This window comes from Geotrypetes seraphini, chromosome 6, assembly GCF_902459505.1.
Source record: "Geotrypetes seraphini chromosome 6, aGeoSer1.1, whole genome shotgun sequence".
In the NCBI taxonomy this organism is placed as follows: domain Eukaryota; kingdom Metazoa; phylum Chordata; class Amphibia; order Gymnophiona; family Dermophiidae; genus Geotrypetes; species Geotrypetes seraphini.
In genome coordinates this window covers 33621993-33648520 of record NC_047089.1, presented here as the reverse complement: position 1 = coordinate 33648520, position 26528 = coordinate 33621993, and the positions used below count along the sequence as shown (strand labels likewise).

At 45.5% G+C, this 26528-nt stretch overlaps 1 protein-coding gene across 10 annotated transcripts in view; it reads right to left on the bottom strand.

The window, feature by feature from the left end:
* Positions 1–26528, bottom strand: part of YAP1 (Yes1 associated transcriptional regulator) — a 245165-nt gene that overhangs the window by 118405 nt on the left and 100232 nt on the right. The gene's annotated exons all lie outside the window — the stretch shown is intronic.

Below are 26528 nucleotides of genomic sequence, written 5' to 3'. Positions count from 1 at the left end.
TCATTTTCTGGAATGCCCATCAGAGTTATCATTGTGTTACTCTTAATGTCAAACTGTCTTTCTTTCAACATTTCCTTTATCTTTGGGTAAAGAAAAAAGTCATTGGGAGCCAGGTGAGTAGGGCCAAAATGGATGTCCATGTGCTTGAAATGTGTAAATTTCAGTTTTGCTAAGGCAGAACAGGAATGCCCAACACTTTAATATGTCCAACAAGCAAGGGGGAGTGTTCAGGGTAGGACTAGGGAGGGTCAGACATCTGAACGTCCAACAGCAATTATCAAAAAAGAAGAAATATCCACATCTAAAAAAGACAAACTTATTGAGACCTATTTCAGGAACTTCCTTCTTATCGAGCAGCTTTCCACTGGAGGGATTAAGGAATGGCACCTCTTTAATCCCGCAATGGTTGCCAATTCCACCCCCACCCCACCCCAACACACATACACTTAATTAATCCAGAAGAGGAAACTAGACTCTATGAAGTTTTCTTAACAGAGCAGGTCTGAGTAGATGTCTAGTGGTTAGTGTAGTGGACTTAGAACCAGACTCAAGTCCAAATACCACATATAATTCACTGTGAGCCTTCTAGAAACAAAAAAAAGCATACAGTACCTAAATATATAAGATACCTGTAAACCCGTAGGCTACTGAAGTGATGAAACATTTAGGTGCAGTAGGTGCTTTTTTGTTCCTGGAGGGCTCACAATTACAAAAACAAAATGTTAAAGTAGGATTTAAACCTAGGTCTTGTGGTCTACAGCAGTGTTTTTCAACCTTTTTATACCTATGGACCGTCAGAAATACAAGAATTATTCTGTGGACCGGCATCGGTCCATGGACAGGCGGTTGAAGAACACGGAGCTAAGTTGTGGTCTAGACCCCGCCCATCTCTACCCAATCTCCACCCCAGACCCCAACCCCATAATAGTACTAATTGCACCTTGCACGTCCTGTGCCTCATCTGGAAGCCTTCCCTCTGATGTTGCAACGTCAGAGAGAAGGCTTCCGGTTCAGGCGCAGGATGCCCGTAGGAGCCACTGCCCGTGGCTTTGTGTACTGAATCAGTTAGGAAGAGGGAGCTGGCTCGAAGATAATGCTGCATCGATCGCACCGTGGACTGGTGGTTGAAGAACACTGTTTTGGGCCTAATGCACGTGCTAGCCCTGTGGACCGGGAGGAAATTTCTGTGGACCGGCACTGGTCCATGGACCGGTGGTTAAAGATCACTGGTCTACAGTCCACCGCACTAAATACTATGTTTTCCTTCTGCTCTGCGTGACTATTTTCTAATGCTTTAGTACTAAAAGACAATCATGTCCCTTGTTTCCCCCATTCAAAATTTGGACATTTCAGTTTGTAAAATAGATATTCATGTTGGGTATTTCCAGCACATGGCTGTCCATCTCATGTATTTTGAAACTATATCCTGTTTGAAAATGAATGTGAGATGGACATCCAATGGGGATGTTTTGACCTGGACATTCTTTCAGAAACGCCACTCCACATGTCATCTTGTCAGGCAAATATTTACGTTTCAAAATCTTGCTACCTAAAATAACCTAGGGTGGTGTAAGAGAACAGTTATAATAGTAAAATGAATGGCACACATCTCCCTAAAATTGTATGCCTAAATGAAAGCATTTTACTCCTGCATGAAAATTTCTGTATAGCAAATTTGTATGTGAAAATGTATCTTTGTGAAGAGTCAAAACTCAAAATGTCTCCAGAGAAAAGTTTCTACAAGCATTAATTTTGCTATATCACAGTAATATATGTACACAGTATTTTGCACTTGATTTTACATTTAGAAAAGCAAGTTGTACATTTTATTTGAAAGCTTATCATTTAGTCCAACACACAGAAAAGGCAAAAGATCCACAACAGATTGATGAAAACCAGAGCAGATTAAAAAAGTATAAGATAATCAGAGCCTAACATGGCCATGGATTTAAAAGCAGTGCTTATACATCCCACAATATGGGTTAGATGCCGAATGTATACATAATTCCTAATATTACAAACTCACACAAAAAGAGATATGCAAACACAAAATAATCTGTCTGGATCCCTCCTTCACGAATACTAACAGTTAAATTGCTTCTGCATACCACACAGTCAGGATTGTCACACAACAAAGAAATCCAAATCTCTACTAGTACAACAGAGCGCCTTTTTTCCCCATTCTGTTTAAAAATCTAAAAACACAACCAAAGAAATTCTGCAATGCTCAATACATAGAAAATAGTTCCCTGCTCTCATGTGTGTAAAATATAGTCAATTTACCAGATGCTTAACATTTAGGGCTCCTTTTACTAAGCTGCGATGAAGTCTTAAGCGTGCAGAATTGCCGCGTGTGCTAAACCCATGCTATACGGCTAGAACTAACACCAACTCAATGCTGGCATTTGCGTCTAGCGTGCACGGCAATTCTGCGCACGCTAAAAATGCTATCGCAGCTTAGTAAAAGGAGCCCTTAACCTTATTTGGAGCTATGCTCAAAGTTTTTATTTAAAACATACCTCTAAAACTGTGGATCCTTTTACTAAGGTGCGCTAGTGTTTTTAGCGCACACTAACCATGCGCTAAAAGCACAGTTACTTACCGTAACAGGTGTTATCCAGGGACAGCAGGCATATATTCTCACATGTGGGTGACGTCATCTACGGAGCCCCGGCGCGGACAGCTTTTCAAGCAAACTTGCTAGAAGTTTCAAGTTTGCACACTGCACCACGCATGTGCGTGCCTTCTGCCCACTAGAGGGCGCATCCCACCTCGTGGTCCTCAGTTCCATAACTAGCTTAGAAGCCATCCCCGGGGAGGTGGGCGGGTTGTGAGAATATATGCCTGCTGTCCCTGGATAACACCTGTTACGGTAAGTAACTGTGCTTTATCCCAGGACAAGCAGGCATGATATTCTCACATGTGGGTGACCTCCAAGCCAAACCAAAAAGGGCAGGTGGGAGGATGGCAATTTTAAGAAAACAGATTTTGTAAAACTGACTGGCCAAACCGGCCGTCACTCCTGGACAGAGTGTCCAGACAGTAGTGAGAGGTGAATGTATGAACCGAAGACCAAGTGGCAGCCTTACATATGTCTTCCATCGGGGTGGAACGGAGGAAGGCTATCGAAGCTGCCATTGCTCGGACCTTGTGCCCCGTGACTCGACCCGGGGGAGGAAGGCCAGCCTGAGTATAGCAAAGGGAGATGCACGCCGCCAACCAGTTAGACAGAGTGCGCTTGGAAACTGGGTGCCCTAATCGATTGGGATCGAAGGACAAGAATAATTGCGGGACCTTCCGATGGGACTTGGTGCGTTGAAGGTAAAATGCCAACGCCCTCTTACAGTCAAGCGTGTGAAGCGCCGTCTCGCCAGGATGGGAGTGGGGCTTAGGGAAGAACACAGGAAGGACAATGGACTGATTGAGGTGGAAATCAGAAACAACCTTCGGGACAAACTTAGGATGGGTGCGGAGGACCACCTTGTCATGATGGAATACGGTGAAGGGTGGGTCCGCAACCAAGGCTTGTAGTTCCCCAATCCGCCTAGCGGAGGTGAGGGCAATCAGAAACACCACCTTCCAAGTCAGAAATTTCAAGAGGGACTTGTTGAGTGGCTCAAAGGGTGGTTTCATCAGTTGAGCTAAAACCACATTCAAATTCCATACGACTGGGGGAGGTTTGAGCGGGGGACAAACCCTGAGTAATCCTTTCATGAAGCGTGTCACCAAGGGATGGAGAGACAGAGGGCGTCCATCCAGGTGTTGGTGGAAGGCGGAAATCGCACTAAGATGGACACGCACCGAAGTGGTTTTCAGGCCAGAGCGCGACAAATGGAATAAGTAGTCCAGAACCGAGGGTACCGGGGCCGATACCGGGTCCAGGAGGAAAGAAGAGCACCAGGTGGAAAACCTGGTCCATTTCTGCGAATAGCAAAGCCTCGTCGAGATCTTGCGGGAGGCTTCCAGCACTTCCCTCACTGATTGAGACAGGTCCGGAGGGGTCAGGGAACAAGAAACCAAGCTGTCAGGTGCAATGACTGCAGATTGGGATGTAACATGGATCCTTGATTCTGAGATAGCAGAGAAGGACCGACAGGCAGAAGAAGGGGTTCCCTGGCGCTGAGTTGGAGCAGTAGGGAGAACCAGTTCTGACGCGGCCACCGAGGAGCTATGAGAATCATCGTGGCCGTGGACGATCTGAGGTGTACCAACGTTCGCATGATCAGAGGGAAAGGAGGGAATGCATAGAGGAACTTCCCGTCCCAATCGAGAAGGAAGGCATCCGCCTCCAGACGATCCCGCGAGTACATCCGAGAACAATATAGTGGTAGTTTGTGTGCCTCCGGAGAGGCGAACAGATCTACCTGTGGCGTTCCCCAGCGAGCGAAGACCTCGTGCAGAACTGCTGAGTGTAGAGTCCACTCGTGGGGTTGCAGGAGTCGACTGAGTTTGTCCGCCAGACAATTCAGTTCCCCCTGGATGTAGACCGCCCGGAGGAAGATGTTCCGGGAGGCCGCCCACTCCCAGAGGCGAAGGGCCTCGGAGCAGAGGGGCCACGACCCCGTTCCCCCCCTTTTTGTTCACATAGTACATTGCTACTTGGTTGTCCGTGCGGACGAGGACCACCTGGTCCTGTACTACGTGAACGAAGGCTCGAAGTGCTAGGAAGATGGCCCGAAGCTCTAGCACGTTGATGTGACAGCGACGGTCCTCCGCCGACCACAGGCCCTGTGTGCGAAGACCGTCGAGGTGGGCTCCCCACGCGTAGTCCGAGGAGTCCGTGGTCAGAACCTTGCGAAATGGGGGAGTGCGAAACATTAGTCCCGTGGACAGATTTGAAGAGTCTGTCCACCAACTTAGCGATTTCCGCAAAAGCGGAGTCACCGAAATGAGGCGCGACTCCGGATCGCACTCCTGGCGCCATTGTGATGCGAGTGTATACTGAGGGATCCTCAGATGCAGCCTCGCAAATGGCGTGACGTGTACCGTCGAGGCCATATGGCCGAGCAGCATCATCATGCGCTTGGCCGACACCCTTGGTAGTTGAGAGACCTGGCGGCTCATCCGTACCAAGACTTCCAACCGTTGGGTCGGAAGGTAGGAGCGCAGGCGCACCGTGTCCAGCACCGCACCTATGAATTGAAGAGACTGAGCCGGCCTCAACTGAGACTTTGGAAAGTTTATCTCGAATCCGAGGGTTTGCAGGAAGGCAATAGACTGTCGGGTCGCTGAGATAACCTCCTCCCTGGTCGGGGCTTTGATGAGCCAGTCGTCCAGGTAAGGGAACACGTGGAGCCCGCGAGACCTCAGGGCTGCCGCCACTACTACCATGCACTTCGTGAATACTCGTGGGGACGCGGCCAGGCCGAAGGGCAGGACTCTGTACTGGAGGTGTAGGTCTCCCACCTGGAATCGTAAGAATTTTCGGCAGGTGGGGTGCACCGGGACATGGGTATATGCTTCCTTCAAGTCGAGGGAGCACATCCAGTCCCCTTCCTCCAAGAGAGGATACAAGACCGGGAGAGATAGCATTCGAAATTTCTCCCTGGCCAGGCATTTGTTGAGCTTCCTGAGGTCGAGTATGGGGCGCATGTCCCCGGTCTTTTTTGGGACCAAAAAGTAACGGGAGTAAAATCCCGTCCCCCACTGGTCCTTGGGGACCGGCTCGACCGCCCGAAGCTTCAGGAGAGCTTTGGCTTCGGTCAGAAGGGTCGGTAGTTGCGACCGGTTGCACCAGGCTAAACTTGGGGGACTGTCCGGTGGTGAGGACACAAAATTGAGCGAGTAGCCTTCGGAGACGATCCGGAGCACCCAAGCGTCTGAGGTAATCGCGGTCCATGCCTTCCGGAAGGACCAAAGACGCCCCCCGATAGGAAGGGGTTCTGGTGAAGGTGCGGAGGGGAACCCGCCCCGTCCGCTCAGCCCGTCAAAAGGAAGGCGCGGGCTTAGAAGGGCCCTGCGCCGGGGCTTGGGTTTGTCCCCCTCTGCCTCGTTGAGACGAACGTCTCGGAGGCGGTCTTGAGAAGGACGGGGTCGACTTCTGGGGGTACCGGCGCGGCGGAGGCCGGAAAGGTTTCTGTGGCGGGGGCCTAGGTTTGGGGCGGACCAGGGATGCTAAAGAGCGTTCCTGTTCCGACAACCGTTTGGTCGCCGCCTCCAAAGACTCGTCAAATAACTCGGACCCCACACAGGGCAGGTCTGCAAGACGTTCCTGCAGGTTTGGGTCCATGTCGAGGGTGCGAAGCCAGGCCAAGCGGCGCATGGCCACTGCGAGGGCCGACACCCTCGAAACCAGCTCAAAGGTGTCGTACACTGAATGGAAAAGGTACAACCGCAATTGAGACAGGTTGGACATAAACTTATCGAATCCTGCTCTTTTGGAGTCCGGTAACGAGTTCCGATATTGAGGAAGGTCCTTCACCATCCCACGCAAGTAGGAGGAAAAGGTGAAGGAGTAATTTAGAACTCTGGTGGCCATCAGAGTGTTTGAATAGAGGCGACGGCCAAACTTGTCCAGGGTCCGCCCCTCCCTGCCGGGTGGAACCGCCGCAGAAACCCGTGAGGGCTGTGATTTTTTAAGGGCAGATTCCACCAGGAGGGACTGGTGGGAGAGCTGCGCCTTATCAAACCCTTTCGGGGGAATCGTCCTATACTTTGATTCCATTTTTGACGGGACAGACGTGCCTGTAAGAGGGCTCGACAAGTTCTTCAGCCAGGTCTGCAGGAGGACACTGTTGAGAGGGAGTCTAGGTACCTCTCTAGGGGGAGTGGGAAGGTCCTGTTCCTCTAGAAATTCCTTGGAATATTTGGAACCTACCATCAGGTCAATCCCCAGGGCTTGGGCCATGTCCTGGACAAAAGATGAGAAGGAGGACGGCCTAGCCTGGGGGGACGGGGTTCTCGACCGTCCCACCGAGGAGCGGGGGGAGGCCTCATGGGAATACTGAGGATTCCTAACCGATCCTGAATCCCAGGATCCTCTCTCCACGGCCCTCGAGGGGGAGGGTGAAATCATCCTCCTAGGGGAGTCCCTGGGGGAGGATCCCGGGGTCCGTGGGGTCCTCTCCCGTTTCCTCGGCGAGGCGGCGCGGGAAGACTTTCCCCGAGGTGAGCGGAGGAGCCTCGGATTATCGAGGCGCAACTCCGACACCTGCAGCGCCTCGCCCCCGAACGACGAGGAACGATCGCGCCGAGGCGAGCCCCGGGGTCGCTTAGGCTTCCTCGATCGGCGCCTCGTCCGAGGTCGCCTCGAGGGCGAGGCGTCCGGGGAAGATCCCGAAGCCGAGGAGGAAAGTCGGCGCACTCTGCGGAACTTTTCTTTTGGGCGGACACTGCGCTCAGGAGGCTCCCCCGAGGTCGAGGTCCGGGGCGGGGCCGAGACCGAGGTGGACGGGGCCGCAATACCCGAGACCGAGGTCGCCGAGGCCGGGGCTCCCGAGGTCGAGGGAGCCGAGACCGGGGCCTCCGAGGCCGAGGGCGCCCCGGCCGAGGTCGACGTCGCCGGGCCCGCAGCACGCTGCAGCACTTCCAGGGCTCCCGATAGCTCCGATGAGATCAAGGCTCGAAGGAGATCCTGGAAGGCCGGAATCCCCACGAAGGTGGGGAGTTCCGAGTCCGGGGCACACTCCCTGGAGGGCGACCTCGGTCTCGAGTATTCCCTCGGGGTGTGCGGAGTCGAGGTCCGATGCGGGGCCGGGGTCGACCCACCCGCTTTGGCCTGACTCGAGGATGGCTTCTTTGCTGAAGGGGATGGAACAGAGGACTTACCCGAAGCTGGCTTCGATGACGACGGCTTCGAAGATGAGGGCCGAGGCGACGCCGAGGCCCCCGAGGACGCCGAGGCCGAGGTCAAGGCCGGGGCCGAAGCCGGGGCCGACGTCGAGGCCTTGGGCGGCGCGTCGACGGCGAACAATTCCGCCATTCTGGCCTTACGGCGACGGAGGGCCCTGTTCTGGAAGGTAGCACAGCGATCACACGAGGCTGTTGGATGTTCGGGCCCAAGACAGACAATGCACCACCGGTGAGGGTCGGTGATGGAGAGTAGTCTCTCACACCGGCTGCATTTCTTGAATCCCGTAACAGGACGGGACATCGACGAGAAAAAGAAGAAGGCCGGGAACGACCGACGTTCCCCGGCTCAGGCTTCCGGGAGCCCCCGGAGCCCAACGAAAAACAATTATTATTTTTTTTTTTTTTTTTTTTTTTTTTGTAAGACGGACGAAAAATAAAGCAGCACCGCGATTAATCCGATCAATAAACAAACTAAACGCGGCAGCTAGAAGGCAAAAACACTGGAGCTCAGATCCACAGGGCTTTCTTGCTCCGCGGAAAAATTTGAACTGAGGACCACGAGGTGGGATGCGCCCTCTAGTGGGCAGAAGGCACGCACATGCGTGGTGCAGTGTGCAAACTTGAAACTTCTAGCAAGTTTGCTTGAAAAGCTGTCCGCGCCGGGGCTCCGTAGATGACGTCACCCACATGTGAGAATATCATGCCTGCTTGTCCTGGGATAATGAAAAATACTAACGCAAGCTCTATTGAGGCGTTAGCATTTAGCGTGTGCGATATTGTAGCACTCACAAACGCTTAGTGCACCTTTGTAAAAGGAGCCCTATGTCTCAAATATTTTTAGCTCTGGCACACTAAACAGAGCAAATGTTTTTCACAGCACATTATGTTATAACATTGCAAAAACAACAAAATATTAAATTTGAGAGTTATTTATTTAAAGTGCTTTAAGCTATGCATGGGTAATTGTAACAGTGAAACTAAAGTAGAAAAAATAGAATTGCTAATCTATATGATGGGTGTGCTTGTTTTTGAATGCAAATGAACTCAAAACACAGCTCAATAGTCGACAAACATGCATTTCATCATCCACCATCTGCAATATTTCTCTCTTTTTCAATTTAATTTGTGTCAGAGCTGAAAATCCAAGTTCGCAAAGATAAGAGGATCAAAACGATAACAAATACTTGATTGCTTTGTAGCTTGTTAGGATAACTATTGTATAAAAAATAAAAATACAATTATTTGATGCTAGTTTTCAAGGGCCAATCAAGTCAAAGAATGATGCTTGTCTGGGTGGTTGTATCCTTATGCACGCAAAAGCTCATAACTGACAGACTTGTGTATGCGACGTACAAGTCATCTATTCTAGTGTATATTAGAAATGTACTTTTCTGTCCCTAGCAGGCTCACAATTTAAGTTTCTCTACTTGAAGCAATGGAGGATTGAGTGAACAGGACCAAAAAAAAAATATCAAACTTGATACCTAATTATACAATTCCAGGGAAATTTTAGAAAAAATTATGCTCCTAATGGGACAACTCCAGATGAAAAATGAGGAGGAAGACCATAATATAAGAAAAGCCTTACTGGGTCAGACTAATGGCCCATCTAACCCAGTATCGTGTCTTTGTGGAAGCCAATCCAAGTCACAAGTTCCTGGCAAAAACCCAAATAGTAGCTGCATTCCATTCTATTGACCATGCTCTTACCTTCAGTTACCCCCTCCCTTTGTTATTCTTCCCCTTGTGTGTTCTCTTTCTCTCTATCAATTGTAGTTCTAACCCTTCTTCCCTTTTGTTCCCGTATCTCAACATCTTTAAAAATTGTCATTTCCCCTGGTCTGTTTCTGTTCAAAATGTATTTTATTTGGCACATTGTTTTGACATTTTTGTACACCGCCTAAAAGGCTTGATTGGGCAGTGTAAGAAATTTTAAATAAACTTGAAACTTGGGAAGATATTCATTTTCAAAGATAGTAAAGAGTTTTCCTTGTATTTAAAACACATTTAAAGAAACCATTCCTTATCTGATAAGGCAAAGTAACTGTCATAGTAGTTGGTACTGCCAGTTCAGAGTCAGAGTGTTCCAGTATATCAGAAACATCAAAATGTGCCCATTTCTACAGGGACTTCGTTGTTATATAGACTCTATTATCTATCTTTAGAAGAAACAAAACAGATACTATTAGTGGAGCTAACTTAGATGTAATTCCCAAAACTCCAATAGCATCTTTTTTTATACATTTCATGTGGAAGCTTTGGATGTTTAGAAATCTCAATAATAGTAAAACCCTAAGCACGCATGCACACTTCTACCGCTGTGATCCCTAGCTCCATGGCAGACACATGGTAGTAGCGGTGCGTGCGCACATGGTGGTTTTCAGCACAAAGCAGCGCTTTCCTGCACTTCCTACAGTTGGAGCCTGCAGCAGTTTCTGTGTGCCGGTTGCCCTTTGCACTCAAAAAAAAATTACGTGGGAGAAGGGCCACGAGAAACAGACAGACAGCGACCAAGGAGAAAGAAATCTATTCTAGCACCTGTGAATGTAATGGGCTTAAATTCTAGTACTGTGTGTATGTGTGTATATATATATACTAGTGTTTAAGCCCGTTACATTAACGGGTGCTAGAGTAGATGTCTGTCTTATCTTTTTTTTTTTTCTTTGTCTCTCTCTCTCTCCGTGTACACTGTCTGTCATTCTTTCTGTCTGTGCCTCTCCCTGGCCCCCTGCTTGCCTGTATTTCTCTATTGTGCCATGCCTGCCTGACTCTCTGTGACCCCCTTCCTATGTCCTTAGTGTCCCATCTTATATCTTTATTGCCCTCAGTGCCTCCTTCCTATGTCTTTAGTGCCCCCAGTGCCTCCTATGTGCTTAGTGCCCCCAGTGCCACCTTCCTATGTCTTTAGTGCTCCCAGTGCAACCTTCCTATGTCCTTAGTGCCTCCTATGTCTTTAGTGCCCTCAGTGCCCCCCCCCCACCCCAAAGCCAGCCAGCCAGCCTGCCTGCCTCCCTCCCTCCCCCCTGTACAGTAGAACCTATCACTTTTCTATCCCTCCCTCCCATCCCCCTGTGCAGTAGAACCCTTGAGCAGCATGTTTTCATCTCCCCCTCCCCCCCTGCCACTACGGCCGAAGTGCAGCCGACCCCACTTACCCTCTCATCACGAGACGACCAGAAACCTCTCGGCTCGAGCAGTGGCTGCAGCACTCTAAACACGTTGCTTCACGGCCTTCTACTGCCCGCGATTCCCTCTATTGTGTCACCGGCAGAGCAAATCAGGGCAGTAGAAGGCCACGAAGCAGCGTGTTTAGATTGCTGCGGCCACTGCTAAGAGTCAAGAGGTTGTCGGGACCGTGGGAAGGGAAGGGGAGCAGCGGCGGCAAGGGACTAAGAGAGCCAGCCAGACCGCGGTTGGAGGGTTGGATGGGAGGCTCAATGGGGGATCAGGTGCGCCGGGGAGGGAGGGACCAAGACGACGACACTCAACCTCTCGCTGGGGGCGGAAAGGCTCTGGACGCGAGCTGGGAGGAAGAGTGGCATTTGCTGAGGCTGCGGCCGCCTAGAGACTGTGTTCAGCTGCCCAGGAACCCCGTTACACTCTCGGTGCGCTTCCAGGTCCACGTGTATGGCCTGCACTGCACACTCCAAAGAGGGGAGCAGAAGGAACACCGGTGGCGACAGCGGTTTCTTTCGCAGTGAGAGAGGGGGGGGAAGCTCCAGAGTGTTCCCTGCCGCTGCGTTCTAAAATAGAATCCAGCCACGGATCACACACCACAGCAGCAGGGAACATGAAACCCTAAGTGCGCTTGCGCGCTTAGAGTTTTATTATATAGGATATAAGAAAGTGAGAGTTTGGTTTGAGTATGCGTGTGTGAGAAAGCGTGTACTGTAGATGCCAGAAGCGAAAATCAGAGCTAAGGCCACTGTGCTGTGGCCTCGGAAGCAAATCCTGTAGCTCCCCCTCCCGATTTCCCAGCAGCAGGAGCTGTCAACACAGGGCGGTGTAATGCAGAAGAGGCTGCACTGCCGGCTACATGCAATTTGTGCTCGTTAACCTTCCAGTAGGTTCTAGGACAAATCCAGCAGACCATACCTGAGAGCAGGGCCTGAGCTTCTACATGACCCGTCAGCCCTGCACGTGCGGAAGTGAGAATATGATCCGAGCTGGAGCTTCTGAACTGCTATGGCTTTCATCAGTTCGCCCCTAAGGGGAATGGGTGGTGCAGCCCGGTTTCCGGCTCTGAGTTCTTCTGTGTGTGGCGCTTATATGAATCGGTTTTATTCTTGTTAAGCGTCACATGTTTCCCTTTGTAGGACGATCGCGGACAGTTTTCTCTTGAAGTATGAGGCAGCCGTGTGTATTTCCCCAGAATGTGCACGGCCAACCAGGCGCATGAGTATTGACTACTACTAAAGCTAAGAGCTCTTTTGTAACTTGCGCGGAATAGCAAAAGAGGGGATCTGAAATCTGCGTGTTGAATTCGGTTTTCTGTAGAATGTAGGGAATAGTAGACTGGGTGCTTGCATTCTTCTGAGTGACATTAGTCTGCGCTTATTCATCTGCAGGGACTCCCAGGCACAGGCGCACTTGTGTATAGGATTGTACCATTTTCAGATACTGAATTGAAATGAATGGTACCCTCCTGCAAAGCAGCACCGGAACCGACACTTTCCAGCCCCTAAACCGCAACCGCCACTCTCCTGCTGGTCCGACAAACCGCCAAACGCGCCTGAAGCTGACCACGCTGACACAGCTCCACAGTCACGTGCCTTCAGCCACCGCTTGCGCCTCCAGCCCCTGCAAGCGCCGTGAGGTGTCAAATAGAATACTGCCACAGAAGAACACCTCACGGCGCCAGGAATCACGCAGTTTCAAGAGCGCATGCGCACTCTAGGGTTTTATTATTATAGACTAGTCTTTAAGCCCATTGCATTAACGGGTGCTAGAATAGATGTGTCTGTCTGTCTGTCTGTGTTTCTTTCTCTCTCTCTCTCTCCTTGGCTGCTGTCTGTATCCTTCTGTCTCACCCCCCCTCTGAGCAAAGCTGTCTGCCCCCCAGGACACACCTCCCCCCCAAAGCAGGCCCCTTTCCCTCTCCCTAACTGTCTTTCCATGGCCCTCTTCTGTCTCTCCCCCCCCACCCCGAGCAAAGCTGTCTGTCCCCAGCACACCTCCCCCCAAAGCAGCCCCCTTTCCCTCTCCATGGCCCCTTCTGTCTCCCCCCAGCACACCTCTCCCCCCAAAGCAGCCCCTTTTCCCTTTCCCCCTGGCTCCCGGTATTGATTCCCTTCTTACCCTCCCAACATCCAGGCATCTTCTGGCCTGCTCCTCTTCACCAAAGCAGCCTGCGATCGTGGTGTCCGGCTTTAGCGAACCTCGCAGGTTGCTCTCCAACTCGGTAGCACGTTCCCTCTGATGCGATCCCGTGCATCAGAGGGAGCGTGCTACTGAAGCTGGAGAGCGGCCTGCAAGGTTTTTTAAAGCCGGCCACGATCGCAGACTGCTCTGAACAGGAGGATCAGCGGCGGCAGCGGCGAGTGAGGGCGGGAGGTGACACGGCGACTCCTTCTTCTTCACGGAGGTGGAGAGCGGCTTGCGAGGTTCGCTACAGCAGCTGGCAAACCTCAGCAGGCCGCTTTGAAGAAGAGCGGGAGGGAGGAGTCGCAGGTGTCTTCTGCACAGTCACGCGCAGGCGCCGTGAGGACTGGCACAGAAGCACACCTCACGGCGCCACCGCTCACGAATTTTCAAGAGCGCATGCGCCTCTAGCATTTTATTATTATATATATATATATAATATATATATATAAATATATATATAAATAATAATAATAATTTATTTCTTATATACCGCTATACCGTGAAGTTCGAAGCGGTTTACAATAAAGATACATTTGACAGTACATGGGATAGAAATGGTTTACAATAAAAATACGTTTAGTCAGTACATGGGATGCAAGTGGTTTACATTAAAGATTCATTTTGTCAGTACATGGGATACAAGTGAGTTACAGTAAAGATATATTTTGTCAGTACATGGGATGCAAGTGGGTTACAATACAAATGGTTTACTATCAAGGTGCATTTATATATATATGTATGTATGTATGTATGTATGTATGTATGTATGATTTGTTGGCAACTTTTCTTTATTTTTAATTTTTGAAATTGTAACTTCATATATCACAGAAAATAATCACTACAATAACACACACCATCCATAATTTATCCAGGAAAAAATATAAATAAGGACGATCTAATATTAATTCATCCACTATAAAGGAAAATGAAACCAAGGAAAAAAATAAGGAAAATAAGCGAGTATCACATTTTCCACTATAATCGAACAAGCCAGCCCATATAACAAATATTTAAATACAGCAGAACCTCAATATTCATGGGAGTTAGGGGCAGAGCCGGCCCGCGAATATTGAAAAATCACAGATAATTTTTAGGGCCAGCTAAGACCCGCCTCCGTCCTGTGTCCCGGACCTTCCCTGGTGGTCTGGCGGCGAGCGGGGCAGGATCGATCATCCTACGGTCCTGCCCCATGTAGAGCCGTCATCAAAATGGCTGCAGTGAGTTCCCGGGAACTTACGGCAGCCATTTTGATGATGGCTCTGCACGGGGAAGAAGCGAAGGATGATCGATCATGCCCCGCATTGTCGCTAGACCACCAGGTAAGGTCTGGGGAAGGTTTGATGCAGACTTTTGGTTTAAAAAAAAAAAAAAATCGCAAATAATCGAATCTGCGGATTCGGAGGGGGAACTGTATTAATGTTCAATTATATCAGCAAAAGAAGAAAGTCCAAGATTTGTCAGATCAAAAAAGAAAGATATTTAGCCTAAAAAAATACACAAAAGACAGGGAAATTTTAACATAAAACCCATTCCTAGAGCTAAGGCTCTAGATCTCAATGACAAGAACGTCAGACATCTCTTTTGTGTATCTCTAGAAAGATCAGAAATATTTGTATTCTAGACCCTTAAAACTGTTTATTCATGAAACAAAAATATAAATGCAAATTATTATTTCTATCTGATTTCAGAGCAAGCTCCACCATTAATGTTGTTCTTTGGGTAACAACCTTGAGAAACTCAGTCATATTCAATCAATCAATTTGTCATACTTCAACCTACTTAGAATATCCATAAAATACTTTTGCACCATATCAGAAGGTGAAATCAATGACACTGAGGAAATTCACAAATCTAAGGTTTTTCCTTCTGATCTGGTTCTCCAAATATTCAATCTTCTTAAATGAATAGAGCTTACCTTTCATGAAAGCCATATTTACTATGAGATTCATCCAACTTGATCTCCAAAGACTCAATCTTCTTGGAATGCTATTCCAAAGTCTTGTTATGAGCTTCAATGGAACCAGAAACATGAATAATAAAAGTAACAGCAACTTTTGAGAAAATAATTGTTAAAGAGTTTATAAGGTCTCCCAAATTGAGTCCACAGTAACAACTTTCAGATTCACCAAATCCAGCAGGTCAGAATTAGCAGGCAGCAACCCTCTAGATGAGGGCGGTACATTCACAGTTCATTGTTCCAGCTGCTGTTCCTTCTCTCCAGCTGTAATAGGATGGAGGTCAAAGTTATTGCAAGAAACCCCTCTAGCAAGTCTGGGAATGGCTTGCATCCTACTGAAGCCCAGCTCTGTCTACCAATGGCATACATACTCGCAAGCTGCAGGGGTGTTGTCCATAGTCCATATGAAAGGGCATGGTGAAGCACCATCTCCACTGCTGCCAGCAAAATAATTCTCTAGTGGGGTCAAAGACGATATTGAAGTGGAAGCTATAGCACTTAACTTCTCCATAGTTGTCTGCCATAGCCTCCTAGAGGTAGCAACAATTAAATTTGCCATTCACTATCCTTCCTCTTTTTCCCCATAGCATAAGGGAATCAGAACACTATTACGTATACTTTAGCAGCTACTAAGCTTCTAGTCAGTGACTCTCACCATGGCAGCTATCTTGGTTCATCTTTAGTAACATCTTTTATTAATTAATGTAGTATGCATCAAAGTTATTTTTCAATATTCTTTTAACTTTCTCAACTTGAGAGAATTTATTTGAACTCGGAAGCAGTTTTATTTACTATACCATCTTCTTGATTAATTTCTTGGACCACTCCATTATCATGTGGGATTAAAGTTTCTCAAGTTCTAGTACTGTCTCCCAAATCACATCCAAAGTTATCACTATAGGGCACAGGTTCTCAACCAAGTCCTCACAACATACCTAGCCAGTCAGGTCTTCAGAATACCCATGAGATAGATCTGCATACAATGGAAGCAGTGCATGCAAATTTATCTCATGCATATTCATTGTAGGCTCCTGAACACCTGACTTGCTATGTGTCCCCTAAGAACTGGATTGAGAATCTCTGCTGTAGGGTGTTTGACTTTAAATGTACTATAGATTTATTGACTTGTATTGTTATTTTATTTATAGTTTTAACCCCAATGAAAATTATTCTAAATCTTGCCATGTTGGTTCTGATCATATTATTCAATAAAAAGGTTTTTATATAGTTTTAGCTTGCCCTCCTTTGATTCACTGTATTTAGTTATATGAGATTTGAGAACTTTTATTTTTTTTAAAAATGGCACTCTTTATGAGAAAACTTGATACAAACTGACATCCTTTAAAAAAAATTCCAAATGAAAATAATAAAACTTCCATATTAACCAAGATACCATATAGCATATGAACATTTCAATATTTATGAACATTACAAACTTGGCATATTCTAAGACTTAAAAAAAAATACTTGAATGACATAACAGGACTCAAAAGAATTCAAAAAGATTTGGAGTAATTCATCCCATTTGAATAATGCATGCAAAACATTTATTGAGATATAAGTGGCAAAAAAATACCCAGATGCTAAGGCGACCTCCAGACCTAAGGCCTAGTTTTTCCTCTTTTCTTCACTTGCAGATTTATATTTTTATACAGATATATATTATATTTATATTTGCAGATTTATATTTTTTACAGAATGTGTGATATTACAGGAATGCTACAAGATTTACATAAATTTAATCTCCATTAAATTTCTATGACTATCAGACAACCCTGACATTGCTGGAGTACATTAGCATACAGAAAATCTGTAGTAGCACTAATATGTGATATGAAGAGTATAGCATGACTTTATAAACCATGTCAGTGAATACCACTCAACTGATGAAAAGGACTGATTTTAAATTTGTCTGAAGCAGGTGATTAAAGTCAAAGACAAATGAGATCATCCTATAAAAAGGCACAGAGCTGAGATATATTCTAAAACAGAAATCTCTAATCAACCAGTTTCATAAAGGACAGACTTCCATAAACTAAAAGGATGCAGAGGAATGCCATTTTAATAAAACTAAATTGTTTTATCTGTAACAGATGTTCTCTGAAGACAGCATTCCATCAGCAATATGCAAGGGGGGTCTAATGTAAATGTTGCCACTAGAAAGGTATTTGCAGAGCTTTTTTGGGGAGACCCTAAGAGGATAGAGCTGATCTCTACTATCAAAGAGGGAATGAAGAATAGATAATCCACATCTATCACTGGGAGGCTATGCCAAGAGAATGGGTTTTGAATGTGTGGAATCAACTCCTTGTTTCAGCACTGTAAATTTTCTTGATTGAAACAGAATTTAGGTGGGTCACAAACTCCATTCTGACCCTATTATTATTAGACTTGACTTGCATGGCAAAAAGTCAGCTCTGACTGGATATAACAACTGATGGAATTTCCTATCCTATCTGAAATAAGGTTGAACAACTGCAAAAATATTAACTCTGCAGAGAACCATTCTACTATGAACAATAGTATAAGATAGATAAATCACTAAGGCTTTGAGCCCACTGAAGTTACAATTAGTTGAAGTGATCACCAATGAAATGCAAACTGACCATATGAGTTAAGGTGACATTCATCAGACTGGTAAGAACCACATTGATGGTCCCAGGACACATCACAGGAGGCATCAGTAGAAGTAAGCCTAGATGGCTGTGATAAGACTGTATAGAAATAGAGGTTTTTTTCTATGTACTGGAGATCATTGACCACAATGAAATGAATACTAAGAGCTGGGCTTTACACAAGCCTCTTGAAAACTGCAGAAGGTACAATACTCAGTTTTAGCAGGGTCAAGAGAAAGGATCTACAGTAAGGTCTTGCCCTCATAAGTAATGCATCATAAGTAATGCAAAACCAACAACCAAACTAAGAACTGATGGATTTATTTTTCTAGGAAGGCTGATTTTAGATACATTTTGAGAGATGCAGACTAGAGACTGAGGGGGGCAAATTCTATAAATGGCATCCTGTTTGATGGTAGCGGTAGGTGTCCTACAGTTGTCTAATCAGTCAATCAGAAGGCATGTTTTCTAAAAAAAAACCAAAACAAAACAAAAAATCCCCCCAAAAACCCCCCAAACAAACTGAAACAGGGAGACACACCGGAACACTTAAGCTTGCCCAAGGCTAGGTGTAGGTGTGGCTTTGGCCGGGAGTGGCTAAGCGGTCCTAGTCTTATATACCAAATTATCTCCTAAAAATAGCTCAATTCGGTTTACATAATTAGATCACAAAGAAAGATCCCTAGCAGCCATAAGAATAGCCTTACTGGGTCAGACCAATGGTCCATCAAGCCCAATAGCCCAGTCTCATGATGGCCAATCCAGGTCACTAGTACCAGGCCAAAACTCAAAGGAGTAGCAACATTCCATGCTACTGATACAGGGCAAGCAGAGGCTTCCTACATGTCTTAACAGACTATGGACTTTTCCTCCAGGAATTTGTCCAAACCTTTCTTAAAATCAGCTACGTATCCGCTTTTATCACAACCTCTGGCAACGCCTTCCAGAACTTAACTAATCTCCAAATGAAAAAATATTTCCTTCCATTGGAAAGTATTTCCCTGTAGCCATACTTAAGCAGCACTGCTTCTAGTCTGATATTCTTACTTAGTTTTTATCCCAAAATGTGACATCAACTTGGCGACACCAGAAAGTATTTCTTCACAGAGAGAGTGGTTGATCATTGGAACAAGCTTCCAGTGCAGGTGATCGAGGCAGGTAGCGTGCCAGACTTTAAGAATAAATGGGATACCCATGTGGGATCCCTACGAGGGTCAAGATAAGGAAATTGGGTCATTAGGGCATAGACAGGGGGTGGGTAAGCAGAGTGGGCAGACTTGATGGGCTGTAGCCCTTTTCTGCCGTCATCTTCTATGTTTCTATGATTTTCAATTGCTATATTGATCACTAAACTTTCTGCTTTGCAGCAGTACTAGTATTAAGTTATTCAAATAATAAAAATAATGTTGTCAATAAAAGCTTCAAAGAATATCTATTTAGTAGCCAACCAATATTAAGTAACAGTTTATAACCACATTGTTATGAATACCCATAGGACGATGAGTGACCTCCAAATTTGTCCCAAACTACTCCAGATTTTAACAATATCTTATCTATATGAGGCAGAACATTCAGACTTGTGGAGGAATGTTCTGTTAAGGTTGAATTTTTACCATAGTCTTATGTGCCACCTTATGTCCATCTCTCTCAGAGTGCTGATAGCAAGGTTTGGCTTTGTAGGATAGTAGATGTCCTTCATTGTTTTCTAGAGGTCACTACTGAAGACTCTACACTGGATCCCCAGAGGCTAGTGTAGCATTACTTGAGCCAAGGCAGCAGATCTCATTTCCATATGCTACCACATTTCAAGGTGTAAAGCCATGTATTAAAAATTAGTATCAAGGAGGATAATATTTTTGGACTTGACCTATGACCAAAGCTATTCAGGATGTTGAGAACTTCTTTTATGAGACATGACCAACAGCAGCTAGGGTAGTTTTATAGTCCATACACCAATCTTTAATGTCAGCTTCAATTAACAGGACTTTTGTTTATTACAAACTAGAGAATGACACAGCGACTGTTATCCACGGGTATCCCTCAGGAACAGGGGGGAGGGGGTGGAAAAAAAAAAAAAAGAGTGGCTGCCCCAAGCATGGGGACAAGGCCATTCACCGCCCCATGAAGTGGTGAATGGCCTTGTCCCCTCAGTGAAGTACCTGCCGCAAGTTGCCTCCGTGCCCTCCTTGGCACGATTAAGTGCTAAGCAGCCCAATGGCGAAAGGCAAAAAAAGAAACCAGCAAGTACAACTTCTGGGTCGGCCCCTTCGCGCTAGGGCGGGCATACCAGCCTGTTGGAACAGAAGCTTCCTGCACGCATGATGAAGGACTGCTCGGACCGCAACCTTCTTGCCGTCGAGTCCTTCCTTCCGATGTAACTTCTGGCCGGACGTTCTCTCGATAATGGAGAGGATATTTGTGGAGGGGAAACAGGGGTTTTGTTGATTCTTGCTCCGTGTTATTTGTGTTTATAAAATGACAATTATACAGAATATTGTTTCTTTTTATACTTTAATAAAATAAGTTCAATATAAAATCATAACTATTCAAGGCTTGTGTAGATGGGATCAGACAGTTTGTGGGGATGGAGATGGGGACCGAGCTTGGGGGGACAAATTTTTTTTCCCTGTGTCATTCTCTATTACAATCCTGTTATTTTGGGCCTGAACAACTGTGGTGATATACTCCCAGATACCACAGCCTGCAGTATGGTCTCCCTCTAGATACAAAGTAATATTGTGATGGCTGATGAGGGATACTGTTTGCACTTAGGGCAGAATTTGAAGGTGCTCCTCTTTAGACGCTGAGAAAAATAAACACAAAATCAAATTTTCCTTCTAAAGTAGGCTGTAAGAAGGAAACAAAACATTTTGCCCAGGTAGCCTAGTAGCAACAGGTGTATCAAGGAAATGCACACTGGCTCAGTGGGGACCTAAAAATAACAAAACAACCCTCAAACATGCCAAAAGGCTATTGAGGAAAAGCCTATGGATTATTTCATGGCTTAAGGGAAAAGAATAAAAATTTGTTTAGGAAATCTGCAGAGCTGTAGAAGTAAAGATACGTTTTGTCTGCTGGAACAGTTGGATGTAACTAAGTAAACCTATAAGGCTCTGGCAGCATGGAGATACCAAACATGAGTGGTGAAAGGCTTTTATGCCTCTCTAGAAAGCTCTGGAAAAATCCATTTGGTAGAGACTTACAACCTATTAATGTGACTGAACTGAACTGCTTGTCCACCAAGGAAATAGGTTCCACAAAAATCACCATCTTTCATATTTTACCTATAGATATATAGCTATGACAAATGAATAATTACAGCAAATGTGTTTTGAAAGATTAGATTAGAGCAGTGTTTTTCAACCGCTGTTCCGCGGCACACTAGTGTGCCGCGAGATGTTGCCTGGTGTGCCGTACGGTCAGGGCCGCCATCAGGGCAGTACCACCAGTCTAGGGAGAGGGGCGGTCCGCCCCACGTGGACAGGAGAGAGCTGGACGGGGGATCCGCGGAGTTCAATACATCTCGAGCCGCGAGGCTCGTCTTCTGTTCCTGCCTGCCCTGCAGCTAACAAATAGCCGATCGCAAGCGTTCCCCGATGTCAGCGCTGACGTCGGAGGGAGGGCTTAAGCAAAGCCTGCCCTCCGACGTCAGTGCTGACGTCGGAGAATACTTCCGTTCGGCTATTTGTGTGCGGCAGGGCAGACAGGAAGCAGAAGACAAGCCTCGCGGCTTGAGCTTCGTTTTGCTGAGAAAGTTGCAAAGATGGGCTGGTAGGCAAACACGGAACACAAAAGGGGGGAGGGAGTGCGTTTTGGACACAAGGCATGGACTTGGGAGAGAGGAAGGGAGGGAAAGAGATGCTGAGGTGGGGGAGGGAATGCGTTTTTGGACACAGAAGAAATGGACTTGGGAGAGAGGAAGGGAGGGAAAGAGATGCTGAGGTGGGGGAGGGAATGCGTTTTTGGACACAGAAGAAATGGACTTGGGAGAGAGGAAGGGAGGGAAAGAGATGCTGAGGTGGGGGAGGGAATGAGTGTTTGGACACAGAAGGCATGGACTTTGGAGAGAGGAAGGGAGGGAAAGAGATGGTTGTGTACACCGGTAATAGAAGAAAGGAGAATTTTTGGTCATAGGGAGGGAGTGAGGTACAGATAGTGGCATACCAGGGTGGGGGGGGGCGGTCTGCCCCACCCCGGGTTTACGTCCCAAGGGGGTGCACAGCTGGCCACCCTCCAGTGTTGTCCCTAGGCCGGCAAACTGCGGCTCTTTAGCCACTTGAGTGCCACCGCCGCCAACGGTGTTGTTGGCGGTGGCAGCATTATAAAATACTTTCTTTGTGTTTATTTGATTCCTATTCAAGAGAATTACTTTATATATAGTCAATATAGGCACAGAGTTAAATTTTTTAACATTTTCTATGGTGGTGTGCCTTGTGATTTTTTTTCATGAAACAAGTGTGCCTTTGCCCAAAAAAGGTTGAAAAACACTGGATTAGAGGATAGAATAATACTAGGAGATAATTACCACAAATTGTTAGGTCTAAAAATACAGCTCGACAACTAGAAGAGAAAAAGCAGGAAAGGCATTATCAAGTTTATTTACATAGGATTTCTAACTTGCATATTGGACGATGCCTTCTGAGCATTAAGTTACATACACTAGGGCAAGATAGTGAGGTAAGGGGGGGGGGGACTACAATATTTAAATGACAGTAGAGGAGGGGAGAAACATGAGGATACATTCAAATTTTCGCATACTCAACCCCTAAGCCATCAAAGAACCTAAAAAGTATGCATGTGGAAAAACCAACCGTTATGTATATGATTCATCAAATTCATACGTAAATGAAAGAGCAAGTAATATAACCGTGTAACAGTACTGTACCACAATGACAGACTTCATTGATATCGACTATCAATCAGATGAGAAAAGGGATGGATAAGAATCAGACTTTGTTTAGTGTCTCTAGATGTTTCCGGTGCATTTGAATCTATAGATTTGAATGTATTGTTATTAAAGTTAGAAAGATTAGGGGCAAAAGGGAAGGAGGTCCTTGAATGGCTTTCATCATATCTAATGCAATGCAGTGCAAATCCTGAATAAAAGGTGAAATTTCTGCAGTAATGAAGGTAGAGCAGGGTGTTTCTCGAGGGGTCTGCTTTATCTGCTCTTCTTTTTACTGTGTATATGCGTCAATATGTGAAGTTTTTAAAAGATTGAAAGTAGAATATCGTCTATACACAGATGATGTACAATTCTTTCCCGTATTTGGTTGGGGAGAGGAATTTGTAGAAAGATTAAATGAATGTATGAGTATAGTTAGGGGATGGATGAGTGAAAATAAGTTACTCTTAAATGAGGCCAAAACACAAGTTATGTTTATAGGTAAACAGGAAGAACAAGATTGGTCTTAGGAAGTACGGATAGATTTTGTTGTAACTATAAAGAAAGAAATGCATGTGTTAGGAGTTATGCTAGATTCCAAGCTGGCAATGAGTACACAAAAAACACAAGTGGTACAATCATCTTTTTAAAATTGAAGAGATTGAAACCGATGGTCTTGCAGCTGGATTTTAGGACAATTTTGCAGAGTCTGGTACTCTACAATGCGGATTACTGTAATACGTTATATTTAGGAATAGCAAAATATAGGTTTTAGTAGGTGGCAACCGTTCAATGCATATAACACCTATTTTGAAGCAATTGTATTGGTTGCCAGTGAAATGTAGGGAACAATGTACGGTTTTAATGATAAACCAAGAGACTTTAGATGGACAGGCAACAGAATATTTGAAAAAAGCATTAGCAATGTATATGCCAAAGAGATCATTACGGTTAGAGACAGCAATGCAAACTGTTGGTGGACTCAGTACATTATGTGTCAACAAGTCAGGCATCTTTCTCAATAAGAAGAGTAACATTATGGAATTTACTGCCAGGACAAATATGTCTATGTAAGAATGTTGAGCAATTTAGGAGATTGCTAAAGACTCATCTGTTTGCAACAGAGTTTTGCTGTTAAGTTAGGTTGTTTATGTCCAGGTAAAAAATTTGATGTGGTTTAGATCAGTGTTCTTCAACATTTTGATACCTATGGACCGGCGGAAATAAAATAATTATTTTGTCGACCGGCAGTTGAAGAACACTGGGCTAAGTCGTGCCCATCTCTACCCAAACTAAGCCCCAGACCCCACCCCCATAATAGTACTAATTGTAACACCATTTTTTCCATTCATTTTTCACACACACACACACATATATATATATATATATATATATACACACACACACACACTCACACAATATAAACATATTAACAACACATAATGGTTAACCACAAAATTAAAATACACAAGTATACTGTACGCTTTTCAACATTCATTCCTACCAGAAAACAGATAACCCCCTGCAAATGCAGGACCAAAAATTAAAAGTACTAATATTTACAAACAAACCCTAAGATGCAAGACTCTGCAAGCAGTACAATCCCAGAGGAAAAGAAACAAATGCATTAAACATAAAAAAAACAAAATCCATGATTTTTACCTGGAAAAAGGAAATAGGCTTGAAGACCCCTTTTGTCCTTAATAACATCCCCCTAGAGTCTGTCTCCACTTTAAAAATTCTTGGGGTCATAATTGATGACAAACTACTGTTCCATGAACACATCACTTATATAGTTAAAACATGTTTTTATAAATTACATTTAATACGATCAATTGCCAAATTTCTTGAGCCCAAATCGATTAACATTCTGGTTCATTCCTTGATTATAGCTAAAATCGAATACTGTAACTCACTATTACTTAACATATCCCAAAAAGAAAAAAGAAGACTACAAATTATCCAAAATACAGCTATTAAACTAATCCACAATGCCAAGAAATATGATCACGTTATGCCACTATTGATCGACTCCCATTGGCTCCCAATCAGCCATCGCATTTACTTTAAGGTCATGCTGTTAATATTTAAAACCTTAACCTTTAATGAACCTCAGTTTATAGCTAGAATGTTAATACCCCATAACACTATACGACCACTCAGATCATCCTTCCAAAATCTCCTATCTATCCCCTCTCTGAAAATAGTAGGCACGAGAAGATCTGATATGTTCTCCGTAAGGGGCCCCCAATGGTAGAACTCATTACCACAATATATTAGAAATGAAAAGGATCTCACCTCCTTTAAAAAATCCTTAAAATCTTATCTTTTTAAAGATGCTTTTAACATTTAAATTTTAGATTTGTTAAATATTCTCAGATTTTTTATCTTTCCCGTTCCCCATTGTTCTCTTCCTTTTTTGCCTATTTCCTCTAAAAAAATTGTAACTTTCCCCTCCTTTCCTCCCAATTCAAGTTTGTCTTATCATCAAGAATTTTGTCATTTGGTTTATCTTTTTTGTAATTTTACTTCTTTTTATAATTTTGTACATCGCTTAGCAAACCGAATAAGCGATTCATCAAATACTAATAAACTTGAACTTCCTGAACAAAAAAAAAATAAAAGCATTCCCCCCTACCGTTGTTGTCTTTCTCCCTCCATGCTGTGCCTTGCCTTCTGGCCAGCCCTGTCCCCCGGTGTTATCTTTGGGCCAGTACACGGTGCAATCAACGTGGCGTCTTCGGGTCGGCTCCGAGTGCTTAATTGCACAAAGCTGTGGGCAGCGGCTCCTCGCACGTGTCCCACACCTCATCTGGAAGCCTTCCCTCGGATGTTGCAACGTCAGAGAGGAGGCTTCCAGTTCAGGCACAGAACGCGCGTAGGAGCCTTTTCCCACAGCTTTATATACTGCAGCACTCAGGGAGCCAGCCCGAAGACGCCACATTGATCGAACCGTGGACCAGCGATTGAAGAACACTGTCTTCTGCCCGATGGACATGCCGGTCCTGTGGACCAGCAGAAAATGTTTATGGACCGGTGGTTGAAGAACACTGGTTTAGATGATCATTTTTTAACCTTTTAAGTTGGGAGAGATGTTTTATTGATGATATCTGTTGATGCACATAGTCGTAAATGCTGTCTGTCGTCAATGCACCGTGTATGTATAATTGTGACCCACCTAGGTGTTACGCAGGCAAGAAATTTTAAAATAATTAATATGTTGCTATAGTACTACAGTAACACAATAATGTATACTATGTGTTGCTATTTGTATTCCATGTTTCAAAGGCATATAAAAATACCTATCAGAATGTACAGTAAAACAAAGAAGCAGACAACACACTACTGCAGTAAAAAGCAGCAGGTACTTTTTCTCCCAAGTACAGGCAGTCCCCATCTTACGTTTTGGACTCATACTACCTTCGATGTCCCAAGGCGTCTCTCTCCCTCTCTCCTAATTCCAAATGCGCCCCTCTCCCTCCCTCCATTTTGTGTCCAAAGTTTGTGTCTCCTTCCTGCAGGTTTTTAGCTTCTTCTGGCTGGATTCTTCCTTGTTCAGGTGCAGTTGCTTCTCTTCACAAAGCCATGGGCAGCGGCTCCTATGCACGGCCCGTGACTGACCCAGAAGCTTCCACCAACGTCAGAGGGAAGGCTTCCGGGTCAGCTGCTGCCTGCAGCTTTGTGAAGAGAAGCGACTGCAGCTGAAGGAGGAGGGAGATAGCCAGAAGAAAGCAAACACCCGCAGGAGGGAGGCACGAATATGGAACACAGAATGGATGGAAGGAGGAGGGCACGTTGGGACTCAGGAGGGAGCACAAATTTCAGATAAAGGATGGAAGGAAGGCGGGGGGCATGAACTCAGGCCATAGGAAGGAAGAATGGAGGGAGTGAGAGAAAGAGATGCTGAGGTGGGGGA